Here is a 20,556-nt window from a genome sequence, read left to right as displayed (position 1 = left end):
ATTCGGTCAGTGCTGCTTATAGTTATCATCTTGTTGCTCATTACAAAATAAGAACAGGCACCTTCAAACGGTTACTGATTCCACACTGGCATTGTGTCGCAGCACAGGAGTACAAAAAGTTGCCGCATGATGTTGAGCACGTTGCTCACTTCCTGAAAGTGCATTTCTGTTTCCATATCTCATTTTGCAGCACTTATCCCAGAGACTCATCCAATAGGTTATGGATTGGGCCTTTAGGCCAGGGTCTGGAGGCATCAGAGCGAGATGCGCCAGTGACAGGTGGTAACTAAAGTAACCTTTATCACCTCAGCAACTGAGGTCACCTTTCTATAGGCTGTCATAGATGATAGATATTTTTTCTCGGGACTCCAGAATGTCTGATTGAAGTTGTGGCTGATTGGCTGTAAGCAAAACATCCGGTATTGATCCATCACATCTGACTGGTGCCTGCACTTTTCAAGGGGACATGGTGAGAAATTACCACCAGCTTCCAGCAGATGTTGATATCTTTCACTCTGCCAGCCACACTTTTGAAGACCAGCCAATGTCCAGATATCATTTTATTTCCCTAATGTCTAATTAGATGTTCAATCAGATGCCTGGTTCAATTTTGGGACTTCAGTCACAGTGCAATTAAATTAATTTCACAGAATTAGCTCTTTTCTTAGGTGCCAATAAAAGTTGTGACGTTCTCCTTATGACGAGTATATTAAATCTCAACAAAGCCAATCACCAGTTTCAGCTTTTTGGCTTGCTAGTGTACACAATACTGGACATTAGCATGCATGCTGGACAAAACATGGTGGTCTCCTACCACTCCCCAGTTGAATGAATTAATACCTGGTCATGAAATCCACCACCAATCTTCATCTCCTGCCTCCAAAACTCTTGTGTCTCTGCCCAAAGTAAACCAAGACTAAAACAGTAATACTCTGAAACACGGCTGCAACTCAAAACACTGCAGCTCTTGGCAGTAAAACTACATCACCTGTCACATGACACAGGTATCACAACTCAGTAGAAACAGAACTGTGTGTTTCTACTCTACAAACCTGAGACAAGCAGTTGAGCCTTTCAGAGCAGGTCTTTCTCAAGAAGAGCTCAGACAGGAAACTAATCTGACACCTCTTTCCACTTTTTTAATTGAGCTGGATTCTGATGTGATCTCAACGAAGGATTAGGTAGTAAGTTTAAAATGTGATCATTTAAGGGGAACTTGGGTCAGCACCAAGAGGTAGAGGTGCAGTGAAGGCTACTGAGGAGTAATGAAGAGAGGAGGACATAGCTGTTGATGTGTTGAGAGATTTACAGATCTCTTTAAACAGAGTTTCTACTTAGAGGTTAGCAGCGCTTTTGAATTAGTGTATTCTGAAAAATTGTACAAATGTGCTTTATTGAGTATTCCCATACAGTTTTATATTAGCCATCTGTTAAATAATGTGTGTAGAGTATACCTAGAACAGTGTGGAGTTTGTTCATAGACTTTCTAAGCGGGGTGGATGTCATAGCGGTGCATATGATCATATGATCCAGACCTCTTGAGGTAAGTTTGGGTGAGCTCAGTGTGCAGTGGTGCTGTGGTAGTGCACAGCGCTGCAGGACTGATGGGCAGATGTGAACAGACAGACCGACTGACCCATGACTGATTGTTCATCTCTCTGCTCCACCAGCAGAAAGCCTGGGAAGATCCACTGTGCTCTGCTGGTCCTCAGTATTCCCTTCTTTGATATCACATGCTCTCGCTGTCATTCCCTCTTTCTATTTTCCTCTGTTGTCTCAGTAAAGAGTTTGTTATTCTGCTTATATGTGTGTGTATATTTGCCACAAGGAATGAAGTCTTAAATAATCTTCCTGTTTTAAGTAACTTCCTGTTACTTTCTTCATTTTATTTGTGCTTTCTTTGTCTGTATTATTTCTTTTTTCTTGTCTCTCTTTCTGTTACTCTTTCTTTCTCAACCCTCTGCATCACTTCTATTCGCTCTGTTCCTTTTTATCCCTGTGAATCTCTATTTCCTTTTCCTTTCTCTCACCCCTGCACTCCCTCCTTTTCCACACACCCCCTCTCCTCCCCTCCTCTCTCCCCTGGTTTGGGCACTATGCAGCTTTCTGCGGCATTTTCTATTACGCCGTGGCCCTCCCCAGATGAATCCCAAGTAATTGGGGTGGTTAATTTATTTACTCAGAGGCAGTTCACAGCACATTAAATAATAGAGATAATTGAACAAGAATTGTCAAGTGTCTTCTGATATCAGACACATTACAGGAGGGAGTGTGCATAAAACTCCATTTCTATGCCCCCATTGTTTATGGTAATTAAGTACACAGATTTATTCCTTGGTTGCCTTCCAAGCTTATGGCAAGCGCCATTGTTGTCTTCTATTAATATGTAATCAGTAAATAGTTTAATTTTCTAATCTGCGGTTGGAGAATTCACTTTCTAACAACTCTTAATTACTGCTGGGCTCTAATGAGTCTCGCCATGCCGACGCAGCCAGCCAATCAGAAGCCAGGCCCGGGTCGGGGGGGAATTTGAATTCCTGCGGCGCCCCCCCTCGACTAATGAACTTGTTATTCTTGCACCACTGGGAGCAATGTCCTTCACACATGCAACATTAGGAGAACGTTCACCTCCTGCAACACATAAAAACCAAATATTTATACGAGTTTATTGATTATACGAGAAGAATATTTGTGCATTTCAACAGAAGCTGTGTATTAATTACATACGCTCCAGAGCATTATTACATGGCTGTCTTTAAGTGTAAAACTTTAGTTTAACTATTATGTAACCTTTATACATAGTGCTGCACAGCATGCACAGATTTAAAACTTTTGATGGCGTCTTTAATACGTGTTTTATTACCATGCTAATTTTCATCAGAATTAAGATCCCATTCATCGTTATTGTGTTTCTAGCGATGCATGTAATGCCTCTGACCTTGGCATTGTTAGTTTTCTAAAGGTATTGTTACACAGAAAAATATATCAAACCCTCCTTATTGAAAATTCAGCTTGAGGTATGAAGAAGCATTCAAATGCATCTTGTAGCCTTCGCAGAAAATCCCCTGGCCCCTGTTTGAATATATCTCAGCCACCCCCTACCTGGCCCCTGCACCTATTTACACACACCTCCCATTTCAAATAGCTATATAACCTGCAACAATGGACGCAATTATCCAAATAATGGCACTTAGCCGCACCGTAAAGCTGCCTCTCACCTACTGCGCATTTGATAAGAGATAAACAAGCAGAGAGAGAAGAGAATGAGTTTTAGCTCTCCCAGATTAACATATGTTTAAAAATTGCACTCGAAGCCGATAAGATTGACACAGGGTTTTTATGGCGCGCGCTCCTTTAATCTGCCTTTGTGTCTGCGAGTCGACGAGAGGAGAATGGCACAAGGAGGGATCCGGCAAGAGCTTAATGTACTTTACACATGCAGCCTATCCCCCTCAGTATCTGAGAAAGGGACAGAACGGACTGTCAATGCCGTCACGTTGGAAAGGGTTGCTGGCCTCGACTTGGTGTGTGATTGTGTGGAGGATTGCAGAGCGGCTTAAACGTCAACCTGTGGCTCTAAATCACAGTCATCCAGACTGAGGCCTGTGAGCGAATTCTGATTCATCTAATTGTTTTTGTTTTATTTGCCATTATCAGGGATTATGAGATTTAAGATCACTACTCTGTGATGTACTATCTTTAAACTCATATTTTGAAATTGTAATCCACAGAGGATTGCTTTTAAATTTATTTTCCTTCTTTTGAAGCTATTTTTCAGGTTGGTAATGTGTTCAAATTTCCACAGATCCTCCATGTGTAGTCCAAACACTAATGGTGATGGATCAGGCATCATTGTGTATTACGTTTATATTTCTTAGCATCAAGTGAGCCGGCCTCTCACTCTTTTTCCCATGCCTGTCGTCCTAATCCAGCATTGTGGCAGCATCAGCTTATAGTTTGACTAAAGATTTAAGCTTGGGCTACGTGAGTGGCATAGGCACTCACGCACACACTCACATATACGCATGCACATCAAGCCCCTGCCTTGTCTTGTTGTAGCAACACAAACAGCGTGTGCAGCTTTAAGTATATTATCAGAGCCAGTTCTTTCACAAACGTATTGCTGAAGAAGCTTAACATTAATTATTGTAACTTTGGGCAGATTACATCCGTGCCCGCCTTGTAAGCGCAGGCAGACTCATCTTGACCTCCTATACGAGAGCTTAAAGACACAAGAATGGCATTTTACCAACTTTAATGGGATAACCAGTCTAATCTTTCAGCACTGACAGAAGAAAAAGTGTTTAGACTATAATACCCTCCCCAGTTCACACACTGAAAGATGGAGGGAGAGAGGTTTTGGTGATGGCTTTAATCAACGTTCACTTTGTTTTTCAGGTGCCACATTTTACAACTTGTCTTTTTCTCTCTGTTGTATTTTGTTGGAGTTTGAAAAAAAAGTGCCCTTTTGAAAACGAAATAACATTAAGCTTCAATCATGGCTCTCCCAACAAAGGTAGACTTGAAAATAAACACGGGCTACGCTGAAGGCTTGTCCACGGCGTGAGTTGTGATTGAAATTGTTGAGCAGAGAGAGATTGCGTCTGTTGTTTATCCATAATCACACACCCAATTCGTAAGCTAAGCTCATGGCGACTGAGATAGACACGGCCAAAAAGAAGATGCGTCTCCTTTTTGAAGCCTTTGGTCATTTTCTTGTTGTTGTTGTCAGGGTTACGAAAAGAGCACTCACTTTCAATCGAATGGTTTTGTATCAGACCGCGGTGGAATGTGTTTGTGGTCATCTTGAATTCACTTCAGGAGCAAATGCACTGTTCTTCCCTATGGGGGGAAGAAAAGAAATCTAGGGATCACTCCTTTAAAACCCCATTGCCTTTTTCTTGCCTTTGAGGGGACAAAACAAAGGATTTGAGCTTTTTGTTTTGTGTGAAAATGTGTGTGTGTGTGAGTGACTCCAAGGTTCAACTGGGTCAGAACACAGATTAACACCCCCCCCCTTCACACACACACACACACACACACACACACACACACACACATATACACATATACACTCCCATCCCCGCTCATGCCCTTAATCTCCTCGGCCATTTGAATGTTTGAGCAGCAAAACAATTTAATTAGTCAACTTGCAAGGACTCTGCACAAGCGACCAATGCTGAGCTCCTGCCTCCCCTGTGCTTTCTGTCCCCCCCACCCACTCCCAGTCCGGCACAGTGACACCACCCTCACTCCCAGATGTGCGCTGCTTCTTTTTTTTTTTTCTCCCGCTCAGTGTCAGCCTTTCATACATTCTTTAACAGTGGGGATGAAAGGGGGATTTTTAGGAAGATTAGGGAACGGGATCCTCTAGGCATTGTCTGAGAATCTTCAGATAAAACGAGCTGGGTGGATGGAGTCAACGGGAGGGAGGGAGTTAGGGTGGAGGGAAAGGGGGGTGTAGCTGCTCGCCACATCCCAGAGATGTGCAAGTTAAATTTGTTTGTAAACTAGAGCAGGAATTACTGTGTGCTCCTTCTTATTTTTTTTTGTCCTTTCTTTTTGGGTTTCACTTTCCTCCTCTGTGATGATTTTGTCCCTGCTTTTATTTTTCGTACACCCTAAATATTTTTCCACGCTCCCTCTTAATCAGTTAAAGTTGTTCCGACTGGGCCAGTCTCTCCTCCTTCCCTCAGCCTGCCAGCGATAGGGCCGATTAACATTTTCAGCAGAGGGGTGAGTAAGTGGGGATGGTGGGAGGTGGAGGGGAGGGGGGGTGTTGGAGAGAATTGGGAGGTGGACAATGGCCGCTTATGATAATCTGCTCTTTATTGGAGCATCCCGCCAATGCTTTCATCAGCCGCCTCTCTGCCTGAGACCCCATGCAGCAGCCGGTCCAACAAACCGTGCTGCAAGCTGCCAAACACATCGTCACAGACACGCGCATGCAAACACAGAATACACACACATATACACACAAGTTACACATTAACAAACACATTGAATATGTCCCCACACATACAGAGGGGCCTGTACTGCACACTCTTAAGCAGCACAGTGATGCACGCAATCAAATAAACCAGAAAAATAAAGCACTGTGGATTTAATTGATTGTTTTTGTGCTGCGGCTGAAAACCGTCTTTCATTAAATACATCTTAAGGGTTAATTTGACTCTTTGAAGTGAAGCTGTCATGTTTTAATCCACCTGTTTTGCTCCACCTCTACGTTTGTTAATGCAAACTTTATCCTGCTTCCATCTGTTAGAAAACTTAAATTAAAAGGAGAAGCATTCCCGTGTAGCTCAGATTCACGTGGGATATTTGTTATTTTGTTGTTTGTTTTTTTATGTGGTCGATTATTAGTTAGTTAACAAACTGCGACCCAACAACATAATTGAATTTCAACCTTGCAGTCAATTAATCAAGGCTTTCTTATGGTAACAGATGTGGTGGCACTCCACAATGCAGGTTAATGACAGAGGTTTGGCCAGTAATTACACCATTCACTTGCTAACACAGCTGCTCGCCATGCTGCCGTTGTCATCACCCCCCTCATACACACTCCTCCCCATTTCCCATTGTAATGAGCACTCCAGGCTACAAATACCAACAGCTGTCTTTTCCGATACATTTCCATTTAAATATCTATTTAAACACAGCAATTTTGCATTTGTGTATTGAATCAAAGCTGCAGTCAGGGCCAGTGGCAGTAAGTGCTGGTGTTTGGTGTCAGCTGTAACGTAATGCTATTCCAGATTGAAAGGATTTATTTGACACATTTACAAACACATTAGGGACAGAACTGAAGACTTAATTCGTCTTTACCTTCAAAGATTTGATGTTTTTCAGCAAAACAAATATATTTTGTTGATGCAGTGTAGTGACACGACTGAGCTGTTGCCCTTAAGCAAACCTGTGAGTGAAGGGAGAAACAGACAGGGAGTGAAGACGGAGAAGGAACGGATGCAGTGATTGTGTAACAGAGAGAGACGAGGGGGGAAGAACTAGTGAGTCGCAGCATGGAGATGTGAGAAGGATGACTAATGTTGTTAGCAGAGCCATTACTGGTCCGCAGATTAATTCATCAAGCAAATTCATCGTTCACCTCCCCTCTGCCTCTTGTCACAAGGCGTGTAATATGACACCCCTCAAATTTGTTCTAACATCTACCCCAGGGGGGGTCGAGCTTCCCCCTCCTCACACACACACACACACACACACACACACACACACACACACACACACACCCTCCTTCTCTTTGCTAATGGAGCAGGCGGAGCCACTTATGCTAAAAAGATTGCAGCTGTCTGTCAGCAGGTTGAAGGGGGGGCTGTCCTCCACTGGGGGTTATCGCTGCTCTCTCTCACACACTTTTTCATTCAGAAATTTCTCTACTCCCTTCTCTCCTTTACAAATATAAATAACTTATGAGTGTCTTCACCTGTGTGTGGGCGTGTGTTTAAAGCTAAATGAGGGAATGATGCTTTTAAATCAATTTATAAACCATCGAGAACAAAGTCTGAGTTTCATTTCGGATTTTTTAAATACTCGTAATGCCCGAGTTTCGGTACAGATCTTTCAACAAACCCTTTTTTATTTAACAACGTGAATTAGAGTTCCTAAAGTCCCCGTTTTAGCTTCTGTACTGTGACATGTTTCCCAGTGAAAGTGAGATTTAAACCACTAAAAAAGTGGGTGAGCTTGAAGTTCTGCGCAACACAAAGCCACAGTGGACTGTCGGCTCCTTACATAACACCTTACTGTTAGATCAGGAGGAGGACAAGGGAGAGGTAAATGAATTAGAGCTCCACCACAATGTTTTTAAAAAGAAAACAAAGGTATTGCCCACTGATATCAAACACACATCTTGTCCTGTCTCTCTCCATATCACTCTGTTAGCTACTAAAACCCACAAACTGTGAAGTGTGGTTTTATGTAACCACTGTGGCTAGCTAGTCACCCAAAGTCTTACTTGATAGGATGAACCTTTGTAAACGCCCTGAGTGCAGGATGAGTCATCCAACATTTAAAAGCGTATCAACCTATCACAGGATTTTACAGAGAGAGAAAGGACAGGCATTTTTATATTAAAAACTTGGATGCTGTTTTTTAAGAAATATTTGGCACATACCGAGAGATATATTATCACAGAGGGCCACAAGATAAAAAACTAGGAAAATGTATTTTTCATTTTACTGGGTCTTTAGATAATGTCCAAACCGTAATAATTTATTTCTACATAAAATAAGCCAATATTTTGATTTAAATACAAAATATCTCTTTAAACAATAAGTTAACAGGACTATGAATATGACCATACATCCAGTGCCCTTCCTTGTCTTAGCCAAAGTGTGTATTCCATTACAGTGTGTTAAATCTAACTCCTGGCGTGCATAGAAAACCCTACAGATGTGTGCTGATGTTTGTGTAAAGCTGTCCCAATTAACACCATCAACAGGTACTGAGGTTTACACTAGCACTAAATCAACTCGTGTTTCTCCGCCCCTCTAAGCCCCCCAAATGGTTCACACCTCAGTGTGTGTAAACACATACTCAGGGAGCTAAACCACCTGGCTTAACCTTAGCTTAGCCCCACCGAGCCCCGGCTTATCTGCACATTTCAACAGTGATTCCATAACAGTGCTTTTAGCTCTGGAGCCGCATGAGTCACAGAGGAAGGCCTCAGTGTTTAGGGTGGTTTAATAGAAATGAGTTGATATAACGTGACAATCTGGAAATAATACAATATAAATATTTTTTATATATTTTTTTAAATATAAAGACAGACTTTCTCCTCTTTGCCACTTTATTTCATACATTTACATATCTAAATCTAAATTCTACATTTGTTGAGTTTGGTTGAATTATTTAGAGCAATATAAATTGTGTTGGAGCTTTTAACTGATATAAATACTTGTGTCTCAGTTTGGTGTTTTTGCAGCATTCAAAACAAATAAGGTTCAAATTTCAGCTCAGACTTCAAGATATTTAACGTTTTGAGCAGAATCCAGCTCGATGACATTGTATTCTCCCTCTTCATGTGTCTCCTGCTAGCTGTACTGATTATGTAAAAAAAAAAAAAAAACTCCCCCCAGCCCGGCCACACTCAAGCAGAGCAGTCAGAGGAGAAAACGAACCCAGGGCCTAACAAATACATGAAGGTTTGGTTTAACTAAATCCCACAGATAATGGCTACTGTGTCAAAGACTAAAGATAGCGGGAGGGGTGGTGGCGGTGGTGGATGGAGGGGGGGATTACTCCGGCGTTTTGCATCAGTTGCTTTCAGCTGGGTGGCCCTGCTTGTCAAAAAAAGAAGGGAGAGATGGAGGAAAAGAGAGAAGGAGAGAAAAGCATTTAACGCGGCACATTGAGAAGAAGAGGGCTCTTAATGCCATCAAAGCAAGGGGAGAAATCAGCCATTAATTTATTCTAGCCCTCACACACGCACGCACACACACACGCACTCGTGCATGCAGGCAGGCGGGCACACACACACACACACACACACACACACACACACACACACACACACACACACACACACACACACAAACCATGTACACCCTTTCTGTTGTTTCCTCCAATTGTAGATAATTTCAGTAACATCTGGTCCACGCCAGTCTTGGAAGCCCACCAGGACCAAGGTTGACAAAATGTTACCACTGATCCCCTTCCCTCTGTGTGTGTGTCTGTGTGTGTGTCTGTGTCTGTGTGCGCACACACCTTAAATGATTTGTGTGTGGATTGAATTATAGCCCTGACGTGAGGAGAAATTTTTCACCCTTAGATTCAGGAGGAGGGGCAGATGACTGGGCTATTCATTGGCTGATAAGAACTGATGGGGAGGTTAATAAGCTACACACCCAGGTCATCACAGGCTTTTTACTGGGCTACGGAGGAGAATGGAGGACGATGATGATGATGATGAGAGGTGTGTGTGTGTGTGTGTGTGTGTGTGTGTGTGTGTGTGTGTAGCAGGTTGTAAGCCCGTGGAGTTGGAGGCAGTGCATCTCTTCAGTATCTGTACTTTGACATACCTTTTAAAGGTCCCTCAAAGTTTTCTCTGTCACACTAAATTAGCTAAATTCTGACTTTAATGTAAGTGAATGAATGTGTGCGCTTTGCAGTAATGGGTACTTGCACAGCTTAAATGTTCTGTAAAAGCATCTTGCATCTCTGAAGCATTTAACATTTATGTAAATTGTTTTAGTATGCACCTGTATGAGCAGTTGCAGGGCAGACCTGTGCAGATATCTCATCGCAACACTGTTTGAACAGTTGGTTGCTATGTCAGGTTTTGTAGTAACCAGGAAGCTAGTTATCTTTTGTTGTTTTTATTGATAATGATAGTAATACAGAATCTGCATGTTGGAGACTTTTTGCTCCTCCCGCTGTACGCCCTCATTTAAGTTCCTACTGGGTTGCCCAGTCATTAGCAGACACACTTGATATTTCATCAGTGGCGTCTAGGTGTGGGTAACAAGCCACATTCTGCCTCTGGTCATTGTCCAGACAAACTTTGGCTTTGCACTCAAAACTGTGTAGGATGTTTGTGTAAACATGGTTATATGTTTACTGATAAAGCAGGTAAAATAAGTGAAGCTGCAGCATGAGCTTCAATTGCTACGCTACCAACACTCAGCTACATGCAACAAGATGTGAATTGATGATGTAATATGTTAATTGGTCCAATAATTTCCCAGTGAGTACAAAGCAGGGGTGTCTAAGCTTTTGTTTAACTGGGGCCAGATTAGATAATGGGAAATGAGCACGGGACCCGCTACTTCTTGCATCATGTGTGCTGTATATTTGGAAAGACAAGCCGCAGGCCGTTTAAAAACCATCCACAGGCCACACTTTGAGATGCCTGCTATAAAGTTATGATGTTCAGTTTTATTGTCTTTACACGATGCAGTGTTGCACGATGTAATGCAGTTGTAGCCTCCTCCACACTACACACAGAAGATTTATAAACACATCCAGATATTTAAATTAGAATGAAACAATAAAATAGAACAAAGTATGTAAAAGTAGCACTGAAATAAAAAAAAAGTAAATTATAATTTATAGTTTTTATACATTACATTCATATTTATTTACCAGCTTCACCTCTTCAGCATGTTTTAACACTAAGCTCAACATTGCTGTCATTTACAAATAGAGCTCAGACTACATTTTTTCCCACAATTCCCCTGTGTAACCTGAGGCGAGAGGCAAGCACCCCCACTGAGCAGAAGACAAAACACTCAAACAGAAAAACAGACTAATCTCTCTTCCTCTCACTAGTCTCTTTCCCTCCCATCTGTCTCTCACACACAAGCACACACTGACTATTTTAGCAATGCTGCTGTTGGATACCAAGCTCCCTTCATTCCAAATACTTTAAGTCTCTTTCCTTAACTTTAATACCTGTTGAAGATGTTCAAGAGATGCAAATCACTGCTGTCAAATTTAAATTTAGTGGCACAGAAGCGACTCCACAGTTGTCTTAGTTTTACAAAAGCAGCAGTGAAATGTGAGGGAATTTATTTACATGCACATTCATTATATTAATGTAATCATATAGCTGATCTCAAAAGTTTACACTACTGCCAGGAACTTGAACAGTGCTGCACATGCTGTTTGGAGCATCAGTCAAAATGTACAAAATGAATGTTGAGCAGGAAATGCTGCAACGTTCACAATATACACAGTAAGCATTCCCTTAATGACAGATCCCTGACATGTAAGTGGATGTGTTGGTGCTGAGGAGTAATGTGAATCAAATGAGTTTAAACAGGTGGAGCTGAAGATGTTTTCCCAGTGAGCATCACCACTGGTGTTGAGGTGTTTGATTTTTGTGTTGAATCACTGAACCTTAATAGAAGTCAGCCCCCAAAGGGCCAAGCGAAGGCTCTCGTTCTGAAGAATAGAAAAAGGCACCGAGCAGAACCCTAGCATGGGGTCTCTCCTCTCTCCTCTCCCCCTCCATACCTACTCTTGTCCCAGGGCTAATAGGGAGGCGCCTGGCGCCTTTCCTGCTCGCTATCACCCACTCACCTTAATAATAAAAGCGAGCCCCCTGTGGAAAGGAGCTAGCATGAGCTGGTGAAGAATCATGCTGTTAATAGGATGATGCCTTTTTGCCTTTTGTCATGAGATTATGAACGGGGATAGCCTCTCCTCGCCTCTCCTCTCTGCTCCTCCACTCTTCACACACAGCTACAGGCCTCCTGGAGGGCCCCGTCGAGTTGGAGTGGAGACAGGCGTAACAGAGGCTTTGTTCCTCTGCTTGTATGGTAAAAGGCTCGCTAATGAAATACCTTTTAGGGGGTATCGGCAGGTGAGCTCCCCAATCAGGCATTTCAGCAAAAACACACACAGGCGTACGTACACTCACATATTCTCCGGCTCCTCTTCTCTGCCCCCTCTTGCTATATTAATTACCTGAAGTGCTCTGGCCTTGCGAAAAGCTCTCGATTCTGCCGCTCTCCTTCTTCTCTTCATCCAACACGACAGCCACAACGGCCTAAGCTAGCCTAAAGTGGGGGGTGCAACAGAAAAGGCAGGATGATAATAGTTGTAATGAACACGGGTGACAATAATGAGAAAGGTAATTGAGAAATGGTGTATGGCAGGCCCCCTGATTTTCCTTTTCCAGCCCCAAGCTAAGTGGGGACAGGTTGAAAATTGTCTTATTTAGAGCTCAGTTAAATGGTTCTTGTAGAGTGTTGGAGAGAGCAAGGATTTCTGACGCTAAAGCTAAAGCAAGCTGACAAGCATTAAGTAGTGATACAGCGACCTAATGGGTTAGAGAGTGTTTAAAGTCGCTGCTGGCGTCATAGACTCTCTTTTAATTTCTTATTGACGTTGAGTGGCATGGTCAAAACAGGCTGTACTGTACTGTTGGGATTATTGTTAAACACTTTAATGCTTCACTGCTGTTCTTTTCTTTTCCACTCTGCTCACTTTGATTGTTTTCTGTGTGCATGGATGTGAGAAAATGCTCCCTGTAGGACTGTGCATGCATCAAAGACTCGCTGTTTGACCATCGAGCAGATCTGTGTATTCTGCTTCCGTCTTACACGTAGTTTTGTGTGTGCGTTTGTGTTGTCTACCTTTTCTTGTGTGTGTGTGTATGTGTGTGTGTGTGTGTGTCTCTGTTTCTTTCTGGCCTTCTCACCCAGGCTGTGATAGAGACAGGGCGGTCTGGGCTTTAACAGACAGAGGCTGCCTCCACCAGCCCATAGTCTGCCACTCTCTGATAATGTTTATTGATTTGTAGCAAAAACACAATTTGATGGAGTGGGGCGAGGGGAGGGAGAGGAAGAGATGTGGGGGTTGAGCTGAGGAGGGGGGAGGATTGTATTTGTGTGATTGTCACAGCTTGGCTGGCTCTGCTGCTAGACAAACAGAAAAATACTCCGGAATGGCATTTGTTTTGTTTTGTTGTGCCTGTCTTTTTATTTGATAATCAGTTAAAGAATCAAATACTAACTCGTAGACACACATTTATTAAATGAGAAGGTAGAGACAGTTGAAAGAGGTGAAGAGCTGAATTAAGCTGATTTATAGTAGTCTGTAGGCTCTAAGCAGAGCATAGGCAAGTGGCTTACGCAGTTGTGAGTATTTATACTTGTGTGCTGATGAGTCTGCTTCACTCTGCAATTACACGGCCAAAACCCTAGTTGGCGCTGGGGGGTTTTATACCACTGTGTTGACTTTCTTCGTGTACCATAAGCTATTGAGCGTAAGCTCTAAACTGAGTGGATCATAATGGAGCTGAAGGTCTTCCACACGTTCATTTATTTGTGGCACACTGCTGCAATATTGGTATTCACCACCACATACAGATTTTCTATTTTTGCAGCTGAGTCTCTGTTGCACAGGTGCCCGTGGCAGAGCATACTCTGTGCGCAGATGGGGCGGCATTATGCTAGGTGCACTGAAAGTGAAATTTAACCATTCGTGAAGTCACATAGAAATAGAATGCTATATTTCTTAGAACGACAGCGCTCCCGTCTTAGTCTTGTCTGTTGTTTCTCCAACCTGCTTTAGATAAAAACAGCTTCTCATGGAAACGGCTCACCCTGTATGTAGTCCAGTGCTGGGTCTAACTTATGTAACGACAGCAACAGAAAGTTTTCTGTCACTGGCACCTGCAGCAGCTGCTTCTCTAATCCATCAATCAGATCAGATCGGTTCAGATCGAGCTGACCAGAAAACTGATGCAAAGAATCTGCGTCTTGAACTCGACAAACTGCTGCTGAGGAAAAAAATAAAAGCCATTGAGAGTTCTGCCTGCATTGCATTCACAGACAAACCTCTGAAATCAGAGAGGGGACAGAGAATGATTACAAAGGGACGCAGTAAATGTGTCCAGTTTTTCGGTCCAGCACTGCACCTACAGCACATAGAGTCAGCAAGGTTTAAACCAGCCTGTAGGAGTGTGTGCAATTAAGAGAGAGAAAGCTGCATTACACACTTTTCAACCCTTTGTACAAGCAACAGAAAGTGTGTATGCATGCATGCATGTACACGTGTGTGTGTGTATGTGTGTGTTCAAAGTAAAGACTCCCAATATGAACATTTCATCTCCAGAGTGAGTCTATTATGTGAACTCTGTTTGCCCGAGCCCCCACCTCTTTTTAACCTCTAAGGTGGAGGAATGAGAGGTGTCTGGAGGTTGGTCTACTGTTAGCTCTGAGGTCAAACGTGTTTGCCCAAGGGTGTGTATGTGTCTGTGTGTGTGTATGTGTGTGTGTTTCTGTGTACATAGGAGAGTTCGCAGAGGAGAGCAAGGAGGCGTGTGTGTTTAAGAGAGAGGAGGATGAGAGGAGGAAACATATTAGCAGGACAAACCCCATCATCTGTGTTTAACATGGTCTCTGAACACAAATGTTCAAACAGTGACATGATGGGCACTGCTAGGTACACTCTCCTGCTCATTAAAAAAGGCTTTGGCAGTCCTAATGTCTGCAGTTCATCTGCCCTTGACACAATGCTCATGATCAGGGCTGCATGATTACAGCTAAAATGGTAATGGCACTTACTTTTGCCAGATATTACAAGCACCAATAATGATCATAGTTATTAAGAAAACTTCAGAGACAGTTGTACAGGTCTTTTGCCCCACCCTGTCTCTCCTGCAAAATGTTTTCCTACAGTGTCCGATCGTAGCAATTAGAGCATGATTTATATATTTTTATTGCTGTGAGGCACTCACAGCACTTGGTTAAGGTTAGGGACAGATTGTGGTCTTGGTTAAATATTGATGAGTCAACACTGACTTTAAACACAGGACCGGACATGTTTGTTTGTCTTAATATTTACCTGAAACCACAATCTTTCTCCTAACCCTGACAAAATTGCCTTTGATGTTTAAACCTAACCGCAAGCAAGATTCAGAGTGCTCATCCCACTCTCAGGTGTCTGAGTCCCTTCCTTTCTACGCCCACCATCCACCCTGACCTTTCTTGGGACTTCTATGCAGCTCGAGGACATCTGTAGCACTTCCTTAACGGGAAGCTGGTTAGCATAATCCAGGCACCTGATACTGTACATTTTCTCCAAAACACATTTGGCAAAACAAATTAGTAGTATATAAACATTAGTTGCAGCGAAACATTTCTGTATTTACCAGCAGTTATATTTATGAAATATTGTTCTTGGATATTTGTTACCCAGCTGTTTTTTAATATTTACAAACTAGCGTATTCTATGCAGTGGATGTAGTGATTTAAATTAGAAACATTTGTTACGTATCTTCATTACCAGCATCAGGCAGCCACCTCAGTAATGCAGAGACAGAAGGGCGGTTTTCACATATTGAGGCCAACTGTACTTTGGTTTCACTGGTTCATGATCAATTTATACTGGTTAACTGGTGTCTACCCTTAACCCCATCGTTATTGTTCATTGTGGTGGGTGAGCCTTTTTTAACCCAGGACAGATGTTACCCTTAAGTCCCTTTCCCACTGGACAAAACAGCCACGGACGTTTGGCTTTTATCTTTAGTGGGAAAGGTTACAATCTGCAGTTACTTCCAGGACAAATGACTCTGCAGGTATTTATCACGCAGCCACAAAATACAGTCTGTCTCCATCCAAACAGCGCTCAAATGTCTTTCAGAATTAGTTGGCACAGAGTTTGAAACTCGCAGTTTCTCACAATTTGAACCTTAATAATTAACAGATAGAAAAAAGATGTTATCACTAACATTTTCACTGGCTTCCATGCTGCTTTCTACTGTTTACTTACCTGTTTTCCGGCGTGTTCGTAAAGTCAAACATCACACACCAGGAAAAAACATAAAGACATACTCGTTAACTGGCAGTGGGGCACAAGTTTATTTTTATTTATTTTAAGTATAAATAAACCTGCATATCTGCGCTGATTTTGATATACTAGGTGTATAATTTGATTTGATCAATTAACACCTCAACAGGTGTTCTTCAGACCCATATTGATCTTTTTTTATTGCTCTTGAATTTTATATCAGCATTCTACTTCAATATTTTAACATTTGACCCATGCTGACTTCCTGTCATTATTGATTATGGAAATCACAATCATTACACAAGATCAGACATGATTAATCCAGCAGCGCTGCATGTAGGGTCTCTTCTCTAACATCAGCACACTGACTGAAAGATAGACCTCCACTGTTAACACACTTTGTAATTAGAAACAAATAATTATGCAGCCCCACTTATGATTATGAAAAAGACCCAATTCATGCCTCAGTTACACCCCACTCCTGCCTCTCATGCTCTCTCCCCCACCACCACCTCTTTTGTAAGTTGTAAAGCAAGCAGTGGTTGACAAATGACACCGGTGGAAAAGGCAGTCATTGTGCCTCAGTGTGAGAGAAGGTTTTTCTTTTTTCTCTTTCTTATTTTACTTTTTCCCTTTTTTCTACCCGGAGGGAGGAGGGAGGGAGGTAAAGAGGTGAGTGTGAATCGGTTAATGTGTTCCATTCACCAGACATTATACACAGGTTCAATAAAGCAGGAATCTGCTCTATACGCTGGGACCATTGTGCCATTGAGGGGCGGCTAAAAAGGCCTCGAACAAGCCTCCCCGGAAAAAAATAGCCCTCAGCACCACTCCAGTAGAGAGCAGAATAGAAGAGGAGAGACCAGGAGGAATCACATGTGAAATGTGGAGAAGATTGGGAGGGGGTTGAGATTTGCACATATCGTATAGTGTTGTAATGTTGCTGAGCTGAAAATTGCAGCAGCTGTTGCACTCAGAGTATATAACTCTTAATAAGTACTTTTAAAAACATAATTCTAACATTAACAAGTTTATAAGAACACAAAAGAAACAACTACTGCAGGCTTTAGATTTTGTTTTATGTGATGAATTTCATCTTTTTGTTTTTCTATCACAAGCCACACTCTCAGTCTTTCTGTGTCTCCACTCCTCTCCTCACATTAATTAAATCAAGTCTTCAGTAGGCTACTTACACACAATTCCCCCCCTCCGGTCCTCGCCACAGACCTCTCTGATTAGGCCGGCCCCTGTCATGCATATTCACATCTCTGCAGTGACAGCCTTTTAACGAGCTCTTACCTAATCACAGGAAACAATGTTCATCCTGTTCTTTTTATTCCGTCTTTTTCCACATTTCCTTTCATGCGTCTTTGGCTTTCATCTTCCCTGATCCCCGCTGATATCAGACGGGCTTGACGGTCGGATGGAGAGAGCGATGGGAGAGACACAAGTGCGGCTCGTCCCTAAATAAACAGCAATTCAAGAAAGTGACTTGGACACAGAAGAGAAGTTCAGCTCCGCGTCCTCCCTCTCCCTCCTCCTCCTCCTCTCCTTCTTTCTCCTCCTCCTCCCCGCCTTTTTACATGTCCGATAGACAAATTGGATTAGCAGCTATTGGATTAAATGGCAAAATGGTGGGATAAGAAATGAGATGAACGTGCTGTGATCACAGCTTTTAATGTTTTTCTCTTTCTGTCTCATTCATTCTCTCTGTTATCCAAGCTTCCTCCTTCAAGGCACAGAGAGGAGACGTTTCTCTAGTGAAGACAAGTGTAGGATTTATTGCTCCTCCAGTTACTGTATTTCATGTAATGCTTATGTAATGTTTAAACAAATATCTGTAGTTTGTAAGCAGACTGGTGGTCAAAAGGCTGCTCTGTAACTGGAAGGTTCAAGTATTGACCCATAAATTGCCCCCAGTATTGATTAATTGACTTATTTTCCTCAAAGGTGGCTAATTGCACTGGAGAAATTTATTTATATATTAGTTGAACATCAGAAAACAAATGTTTTATTAAGAGAAAAATGACAAACAGATTCCCACGTCCTGTGCAAAATATGAACAATCTTTTCCTGCTTGTATGCCTGGCAGCTTTGGACAAAAAAAGAGTTAATGTACAAAAGTATTTACTCACTAAAACTACTCCTTGCATGCATTTAGAGAAACCTAGCACAGTAGCTGTACACACTTAATTAAAAACCAGCGCAGGCCACCACCAGCAGCAGCGGCAGCAGCAGTTTGACCACCTCAGGGTGGGTTTCATTATTCCTATCTACACTGAATGGAACGGTGGCCAAGATAGCTATCTTAATCTTATTTGGCTATAGAGGCTCACGCTGTCTTTTCACCCCGTCTTTGCCTCTCTCCATTTCTTTTCTTTTATTTCTTACTCTCTGTGTGTCTCATAGGGATGCATGCAAACACACATTGACCCTCACTTGCCAGCCTGTCTTCGTTCCTTAAGGATAAGTCTCCCTCCACACACACACACACACACACACACACACACACACACACACACACACACACACACACACACACAGAGCAGTTCATGTCATTGTATCCAGATTGTGTTTGTGAGACAGAGAGAGTGAAACAAGAGAAGAGGGAGACAGGCAATCAGATAGAGGGGTTGTCGGGATGTGTGTATCAGTTGTATCTTGGCTCTGTGTGTGTGTGTGTGTGTGTGTGTGTGTGTGTGTGTGTGGAGGGAGACTGTGAGTTGATTGTATCTTGTGTTTCTCACCATCGCAGCCACATTGATAGCTGAGGTAACACTAAACATGATATTAATGACGATAAAGTTTGCTGTAGGTAGGGAAACCCTGTGTATCTCCATCAGACATATTTCACTAATCCTTTGATGTCCTGATCAAACATTGTACCCATGCCAAACTTATTGCTCCAGTCTCAGTTGATTTTGGCCTGTTTTTATTTTATTTTTTTTTCCTGCTCTGCCCTGCTCTGTGTTGAGCACTGAGAAATGGCGTGTAAGGCAAGCAGCAAGACCCAGAATGCAACCTGCCAAACCGCCAGATGCTTTGATCCAAGATGGCCCCCTGAGAGCCAGCATGGATCCACAGCTTCTCAGAGCCAAGGCTGGATTCACAGACACAGTGTCAGCGGTGCTTGCCAGGGATATTTACACCATTTGTCTTCATACAACACAACGTTCACCAGTTTTTTTCCTCTGTTGTTGTCACTGTTAACATATGCCATTTGGTGGGCGCGCTCATTACAGAGCAGAGTGTGGATATCAGTGGGAATCAAACCCCCGACCATTTATTAGAGCCTTAATTTATGCACCTGATCAGTTTTTTGTGTGAAAAAAGTAGGCCTACACAGGTTTTCAGTGTCAGCACAAGTGTTTTTATTGCCTTTGAATCTGAACACAATGTAGATGACAATTTTTTTTGTACAGCTTTTGTTTTCTATTTATTTATTTTATTTTATTTATTTGTTTTTTTGTCAAAAAAATCTGCCAAGCTTGTCTGCGCTAATGTTTTTATAACAGGACATTTACTCTCGGAAACAAGCAGCACTGTTGTCATCTTTCTTCGTGAAATGAAGCCACGCTTTGGATTGTTTCTTCTTCTCTGCCATAACTCTTTCTTTTGGCAAGTTTCCAACGACAGTTTGACGACATTGCCTTGCAATTCACAACTGTCAGAAAAACACGCAGGCAGCAATAAGAATAATTGATAAGCTCGTAGGCATACGATTGCAATGGATCGGACAACGTGGAACCACTGTCAAATGTAAAATGTTCTTATTCCCATCCCTAATGTTGTCTAATTTTCCTGGTCACTTTCAGTGACATAATGGAGTTAATCAAATACACTAATTAAATGATGTAAATATTAGTGCGACTAATCATTTAAACAGTTTATCTGACAAAGCTGACATTCATCTCTGGCTCCAGCTTCACACATATGACATTTTACAGGCTAAAAAATAGAAAACAAATTAACGATTAATCAAGTTATGAAAATAATTGTTGCAATCTCAGTAAACACAGCAGTCATTGTCATTAAATACAGCAGCGACTAACTTAAATATTTTTAATAACAATAGGTATTTTCTGAATGCCACTCCCTCTAATTTATCATGAAATATCTAATGTAAAATGTGACTAATATTTGATTTTGAGGTGTGTTGAAGAGTTTAAGCTACCTCTTTGAAAAAAACTGCAGACACGTCTGTCTCTTTAAGAGTCAGGTAGTATGTGGAGGTCAGAGTTCAACTCTGGAGTATGAAGGGAGGAGGATGCTGAGCAGCTGTCGAGCGTCCTGCACCAC

At 42.2% G+C, this 20,556-nt stretch overlaps 1 protein-coding gene across 5 annotated transcripts in view; it reads left to right on the top strand.

Moving 5' to 3' along the window:
- ehbp1 (EH domain binding protein 1) overlaps positions 1-20,556 on the top strand; it is a 162,787-nt gene that overhangs the window by 126,691 nt on the left and 15,540 nt on the right. The gene's annotated exons all lie outside the window — the stretch shown is intronic.

This window comes from Epinephelus lanceolatus, chromosome 17, assembly GCF_041903045.1.
Source record: "Epinephelus lanceolatus isolate andai-2023 chromosome 17, ASM4190304v1, whole genome shotgun sequence".
Classification (NCBI taxonomy): Eukaryota; Metazoa; Chordata; class Actinopteri; order Perciformes; family Serranidae; genus Epinephelus; species Epinephelus lanceolatus.
The sequence above is the reverse complement of the archived record's forward strand: the minus strand, read 5'-3'. Positions and strand labels throughout refer to the sequence as shown.